At 36.5% G+C, this 7,541-nt stretch overlaps 1 non-coding gene across 1 annotated transcript; it reads right to left on the bottom strand.

Annotated features, from left to right (window-relative positions):
• Positions 1–6,436: 6,436 nt before the first annotated feature.
• On the bottom strand, positions 6,437–6,543 carry LOC141426011 (U6 spliceosomal RNA). The gene has a single exon (XR_012451125.1). It is a non-coding gene; the product is annotated as a U6 spliceosomal RNA (small nuclear RNA).
• Positions 6,544–7,541: the final 998 nt, after the last annotated feature.

Here is a 7,541-nt window from a genome sequence, read left to right as displayed (position 1 = left end):
TAAGAAGATCCCATAAAACATTCACAAAAAAAGACTACATTCTGGACACAAAACACACCATAAACAAATTAAAAGACTAGAAAGCATACAGCGTCTGCTTTCAGACCACAAATGAATGAATGAGAAATCAGTAACACAAAGGAAACTGGAACATACCAAATACATGAAGATTATACATACATTAATAATACATGTATACAAAGTAGAAATTCCAATAGAATTTTTTTTTCATTTTTCGTTTATTATTCATATGTGCATACAAGGCTTGGTTCATTTCTCCCCCCTGCCCCCGCCCCCTCCCTTACCACCCACTCCGCCCCCTCCCGCTCCCCCCCCTCAATACCCAGCAGAAACTATTTTGCCCTTATCTCTAATTTTGTTGTAGAGAGAGTATAAGCAATAATAGGAAGGAACAAGGGGTTTTGCTGGTTGAGATAAGGATAGCTATACAGGGCATTGACTCACATTGATTTCCTGTGCGTGGGTGTTACCTTCTAGGTTAATTCTTTTTGATCTAACCTTTTCTCTAGTTCCTGTTCCCCTTTTCCTATTGGCCTCAGGTGCTTTAAGGTATTTGCTTTAGTTTCTCTGAGTTAAGAGCAACAAATGCTAGCTAATTTTTTAGGTGTCTTACCTATCCTCACCCCTCCCTTGTGTGCTCTCGCTTTTATCATGTGCTCATAGTCCAATCCCCTTGTTGTGTTTGCCCTTGATCTAATGTCCACATATGAGGGAGAACATACGATTTTTGGTTTTTTGAGCCAGGCTAACCTCACTCAGAATGATGTTCAATGAAAATAATTTTGATAGAAAAATCATGCAGAAGTTGTGTGTGGTCATACACCTATAATCCCAGCTACTCAGGAGGTGGTAGCAGAAGGATCATGAATTCAAGGCACATCCATGCCAAGTGAAACCTTAACACAAAAAGAGAAAAAGAGTGACGGGGGTGTAGTACAAGTGGTAGAGTGGCTGCCCAGCAAGTATAAGGTTAGGGTTTAATCCCCAATGTGGGGATTGGAAGAAAAAATCACAGTAAAGTATTAAAATTACCTAAAAGTTAACTCAGAAATGAAAGTCTTATTTAGGTAACTCTTTGTTTAAATGTCTTGGCCTCAGAATCCATTTGGAGACCTGAGAATTTTTGAGGCCAATATCCTTGCCATTACATCTCAGGCTTTTTTTCTTATTTGCTTCTATCATCTGTTTCCCATTGACTTTGTTTCAAATCCCTAAATCTCAACATGAAAACAGGTTCCAAGAGATCACCACCTGATATAAATAGACTACCAACTAATGTAACATCCCAGAAATCTGGATGCTTGAGACTGCAGTATCCATAGATTTGTTCTTGCATTTACCACAATGACCTTCTTGGTTTTCCTGATGGGTCGTTCAGCCTCCTGGTTTCCAGCCATAAGTCAGATTTATCTTCTAAAGAAGCCTATAGGGGATAAAGAATAAGTGACTTTCCATAGGCTGCTTTAAGAGCATTTTCATCTTGAGTATAGACGCACCATAATGGAGGTAAAAACAGTTATTTTCATCTACTATGTGGTCAGAGAAGGAAGGCACATACTTATTTCATTAATTCTCTTTTTTAGTAGAATTAAAAATTCATCTTAAAAACAATGAATTATTATTTATTATTGTTTTGATTCTGAAGGATTCTCAGACTATTCCTGTTCTGATATCTGTCATTAGTTTGCAAAATTTGAATTTTATTGAGTTTGCAGGAAATTATCTAATCACAGTATTTAAAAAAAATTTTTTTGGTGGCTCTGTGTTCAAGCATGCAAGACAAATACTCTATCACTGAACTTCATCTCAAGCCCAGTAATTTCTAAAATGTTATTAATTTTTCAGAGAATGCAATAATCAGATCTTCTGAGGACATGATCACAACTGGTAAGATTCTGAGCTTATGCTTCATGAGCACACTTCCATACAAATTTCATCATAGTAATATTCTTTATATATGGTCAGTATATTCCTAAGACCTATGAGGTGTGATGGAGACACTGAGTTATTTGAAAACGTGGAAAGATATATATAATCTGGGCATAGTGGCTCAAGTCTACAATCCCAGCACTCAGATGCTGAGGCAGGGGAAGTGCCAGTTTGAGGCCAGCCTTGGATATGTAGCTAGCTCAAGGACAGTCTTGGTTATATAGCAAGATCTTGTCCCCACACCCTCAAAAAAAAAAAGAAAGAGATATATGACAAGAATATTTGAAAACACTAATTCATTCTATTCAATATTATAATCTCAATGGTAGAATATTGGAATATAGGAAAACACTGAATATTAAATGATTTTACTATACATCTTGAAGGACAATTTATGGCACTGAAAAACTAATGATTCCTTAGTCATTTGGCTATAAGGAGAAAAATTGATGTTTTTGACTGGGTGTCAGATTAAGAAAAGTATTAGCAGATAAAACCAACATTAATATAACTGAATAAATTGAATAATGTGGCCTGAGATTAGAAACACTGACATAGTCAGCAACAGAAAACATATTAAACTATCACATGACCCAGTGTTCCAAAAGAAAAACTATTTAGCTAGAATTTAAAGAGGTCAGCAAAATATGAGTTACAGGTCAATTGACCACAACACCTTATTTTAAAGAAAAATTCATTGGAACACAGCCACATCCATTTGTTTAGCTATTGTCTATGACTGTACTACAATAGGTTGGTTGGGTTGTTATGGCATAATGCATGCCCCATATAAGAAAATGTTTTCTGAATTCTGTTCCATGGAAAGGAGAAAAATCCTCTGTCTATACAAGCATCAATTTGCCAAATTGTAGACAGAATGTCTGCTCTATTTTCCTATTTTAGTTGGAGAAGGCTTTAATGATGGTATCTCTCCTCTGCATCTTTCTCTGTCTCTGTCTCTCTGTCTGCCTCTCTCTATGTTCCCTTCATTTGCTTTATAGGAAAAAGGACATGGAGATGGTAGCTCCAACATTGTAATCCACACTCTGAAATCATAGGACACATGCAACTGATCTTTCCTGTGTTTTTTTTTCTTTAGACAGATTCTCACTATATAGCACAGGCTGAGCTCAAACTGACAATCCTTTTACCTCAGCCTCCTGACTTTTAGTATTACTAGTATGAACTACTATACTTTGCTTATCTGATGATTTTTATTGGTTCTGCATACATAAGTGGCTAGCTGCTTTTGCACACAACATGGAAATTGAGACATTTCCAGCATATTCCTGAGTAACCTCCATGTTCATGGGTCATACTGGATCATGACTCACACAAGTAATTTTCTGTGTAAAGATTTACTCTGCTGTTTTCAAGAGTCTCTATTTGAGTTCTCCCCAACCTGTGAGACTGCAAATTCTCTATTTCCAATGTTCTCCATGAGGATTATTGGAGCAGAGATTTAAAGATGAGCTAGCCTTCCCTCTCACACTCCCCATCAAGCCTTCTTTAATACCCACTGTAATAATTAACTGAATATTGTCAACTTAGTACATTCATACTCTGTCACAACTAAGAAATCGTTATTCTGAACAGAGGAAAAATGGGGAAGGTAAAGTGTAGAGGAAGGAATGGTTATAAGGCAGAAAGATATGAGTTTACTTATGTGTTGAGAGAAAGATTCAAGCTACAGGAGTTAAAGGGCATAATCATTACATCAGGCTTACTGAGGGGTGTGTGAGGAGAAAGAACTCAGGGAAAAAAGATAAAGAGATTGAGTTCATACAATGTTTCTGTTGAAAATTTCATAGATGACAAACGATGATCACTAAAGTTGCGAGATGAATAGCAGGACACAGAAATTTCGACTCTAGAAAATTCTTTATGATTGCATTCTTGGACCACAAATCTAAATGCCTGTTTTTAGCTTCCAGCGCTCAGGTTGAGCTGTCAGTTATTCAAATAGTTGTTGCTTTGAAAATAATTCTTACTGAGCTGAACCATCCTAGTAAACAAGGAGAGCTAAAGGTTATTCTTAGCAGCTGTGTTTCTCTGATGTTAATGAACCTGAGCTAGTTTGGGAACCCAGTGCTTGTCCTCTCTCTTTCTATTAGAATTTTCCTGCTACATGCCACCATGAAGCTCTTACTAATCATTTTTTTTGAAATGACAATTTTAATCAGACTTATATTTTATATTATTTACACCACTCCTATCATCTCTCCCCCTCAGCTCCCTCCCTACCCCACCCAAAGCAATTGCAAGAGGTTATTTAGTTCTGTTTCATATAGGTATATGAAGTCCATCAACCATATACCATCACCTAAATCTCCTTCCTTCACCCTCCCACCTCCCACTAGTAGCCCCTCCCCCACACACTGCACCTATTTTACAGTCCTGGTTTTTGTTATTAATATTTAAGTTGACGTTCAAAGCAGTGTCTCAATGTATGCCCACTGTGGGTGTGCTTTACTTTGGGCTGTTTAATCCCTTTGATTGCTCTCCCTTACCCCTTTACCTTGTCATGATATCATTGGGACAATAAATCTTATAACTAGCCATAAGTCTAAATATTTAAAAATACTAACTTAAGGAATAGTAATGAGGGAGACATAAATAAACTAAAGGAAAGGGGATTGATATGAATTATGCATTCAGTCCCAACATTCTCTGTACCCTCATACATTGCACTGAGATCAATTTCAAGCTAAGGATAGATTTTCAATTATTTAAACCTAAATTCAGCCTTATGATAGTGAAGCTTAATTATGGAAGCAATTATTAGCTATCCAAATAATGAGTTCCCTTGGGGAAATAATCTATAAAATTTGACTGGGTTTTCAAATGATTTAAATACTATACTGAAAGTATAGGAAAAAACATACAGGTTCTATGCTTGTCTGTGTAACTGGGGTAGATTAAACTGTGGGTAAAATTCTCTATTTCAATCAATTTCTGATATTAAGTTACTTATTCTTCCATACCACTATTGTAACATATCACTGGGTAACACAGATTCAAATATCTTCAATCCCAACACATCTTAAAAAAATATAGGAATCAGCAGTTATTTTCCTGATATATATGAAACAACCAGAACATTAACCAGTTTAAGAACAAGTTTTGAGGATGCAGGGAAAAAGGAACACTCTTACACTGCTGGTGGGAATGTAAACTAGTACAACCACTCTGGAAAAAAATTTAAAAAGCTAAACATGGATCTACCATTTGATCCAGCAATACCACTCTTGGGGATATACCCAAAAGACTGTGACACACGTTACTCCAGAGGCACCTGCACACCCATGTTTATTGCAGCACTATTCACAATAGCCAAGTTATGGAAACAGCCAAGATGTCCCACCACTGACGAATGGATCAAGAAAATGTGGTATCTATACACAATGGAATTTTATGCAGCCATGAAGAAGAACGAAATGTTATCATTTACAGGTAAATGGATGGAATCGGAGAACATCATTCTGAGTGAGGTTAGCCTGGCCCAAAAGGCCAAAAATCATATATTCTCCCTCATATGCAGACATTAGATCAAGGGCAAACACACAAGGGGATTGGACTTTGATCACATGATAAAAGAGAGAGCACACAAGGGAGGTGTGAGGATAGGTAAGACACCTAAAAAATTAGCTAGCATTTGTTGCCCTTAACACAGAGAAACTAAAGCAGATACCTTAAAAGCAACTGAGGCCAATAGGAGAAGGGGACCAGGAACTAGAGAAAAGATTAGAACAAGAAGAATTAACTTAGAAGATGACACACATGCACAGGAAAGCAAAGTGAGTAAAGTCCCTGTATAGCTATCCTTATCTCAACTAGCAAAACCCCTTGTTCCTTCCTATTATTGCTTGTACTCTCTCTACAACAAAATTAGAAATAAGGGCAAAATAGTTTCTGCTGGGTATTGAGGGGTAAGGGAGGGTAAGAGAGGGAACAGTGGGAAGGTTGGGGGGAGAAGTGACCCAAACATTGTATGCACGTATGAATAAAATAAAAATTTAAAAAAAAACAAGTTTTGCTTTGAGATGAACTTGTTCTATGACTATTGATGCAAATTATCATGAGTTATGGAATATTCACTGGGAAACAGACCACAGACTCTTAGTTTTTTCTCCTATACTTCTAACATTTGCTATACTGTGAAACTGCAGATTTTCTTTTCTTCTCTAGAGGATCATCCTACCATCACCACCAAGAATGCTGTTGGGTTGAAGAGTCTTTGAATCTTTTCAACTTGAAAGTGTTTTATACCTCAAGTCAATTTAGTCAGTCTAGCACTTCTAGGCTAAAATCTGAATATGGTGACACATTGATCATAAGAAGTTAAAAATCAAATCTACTCCATACCTTCATCTTCTTATTAGAAATAACTAATAATTCTTTTTTTAAAAATATGGAATATGAGGTCCTGGGTTCGTTCCCCAGCATCTCCACCAAAAAAATAAATAAATAAATAAATAAATAGAATAAAAATATGGAATATTTCATGAATTTGTGTGTCATCCTTGTGCAGGAGCCATGCTGATCTTCTCTGTATCATTCTAATTTTAGAATATGTGCTGTGGCAGTGAGCACAATAATTCTTTCCCATACATGACACTTAAAGATAATTATTCCAAGAAGTTTAAGGGGACTTTTTTTTCCTGTTACTTAAATTCAGAGCCGTGGAGAAAATAGCTTCATCAATGCTTTTTAACCATGAAATCTCTTAAAATAGATATCACATATTCAAATATTCATCTTTTAACTTTAATAGGAAATGGGAAAGATAATGTATCATTACATGAGAAGTACAGAACATAAACATAAGAACTTCCTAAATGTGGCAGAAAGAGATAACATTATTTTTCTATTGTCTTTACCCATTGGCAATTTGAGTAAGCTGAATTGGCAATCCAAATATTTCTGGGCAAATGGTAAAAACAAATTTAGCATTGCATGGTGGCATAGCACTGATATTCCAGCTACTCAAGATGCAGATGCAGAGGATCAAGAATTTGAGGCCAGCCCCAGCAAAGTTAGAGAGACCTTGTCACAAAAATAAATATATAAATAAATACCTAGAGACATACCTCAAGTGGCAGAGTGCTTGCCTGGCCTGTACAAGGCTCTGTGTTCATTTCCTCTGACCACAAAACAAAAATCAAAGCCAACAGAACCCACACAATAGTGAGTAAAAGCAAGATTCATGTGCAATTCTGGCACACAATTATAATGTTGTTTGATGAAGGAAAACCCCATATTTTAATTTCCTGGAGGGACCCAAGGGTTATTTTAGTCTGACTGTGTGTATTCCATACTTCTCCACACGAAGAGGAATCAAGAGTGGTAATTATACACCCAGCACCAATAAGTATAACTACAAGTTTATCTTTGGGTTTTCTCAATTACTGCTAATGATTTTGAATTTTTTAGTTTGTCAGTAATGGGATGTGCAGCAAATGAGGAAAAGTCTTTTTTTAAAAATTTCTTTTATTCATATGTGCATACAATGTTTGGGTCATTTCTCTCCCCTTCTCCCTATCGCCACCCTTTCCCATGCCCCAGTCCTCTCCCTCCCTCCTCCCTTGCTA

The sequence above is a fragment of the Castor canadensis genome, chromosome 8 (assembly GCF_047511655.1).
Source record: "Castor canadensis chromosome 8, mCasCan1.hap1v2, whole genome shotgun sequence".
NCBI classification, from domain to species: Eukaryota; Metazoa; Chordata; class Mammalia; order Rodentia; family Castoridae; genus Castor; species Castor canadensis.
The sequence above is the reverse complement of the archived record's forward strand: the minus strand, read 5'-3'. Positions and strand labels throughout refer to the sequence as shown.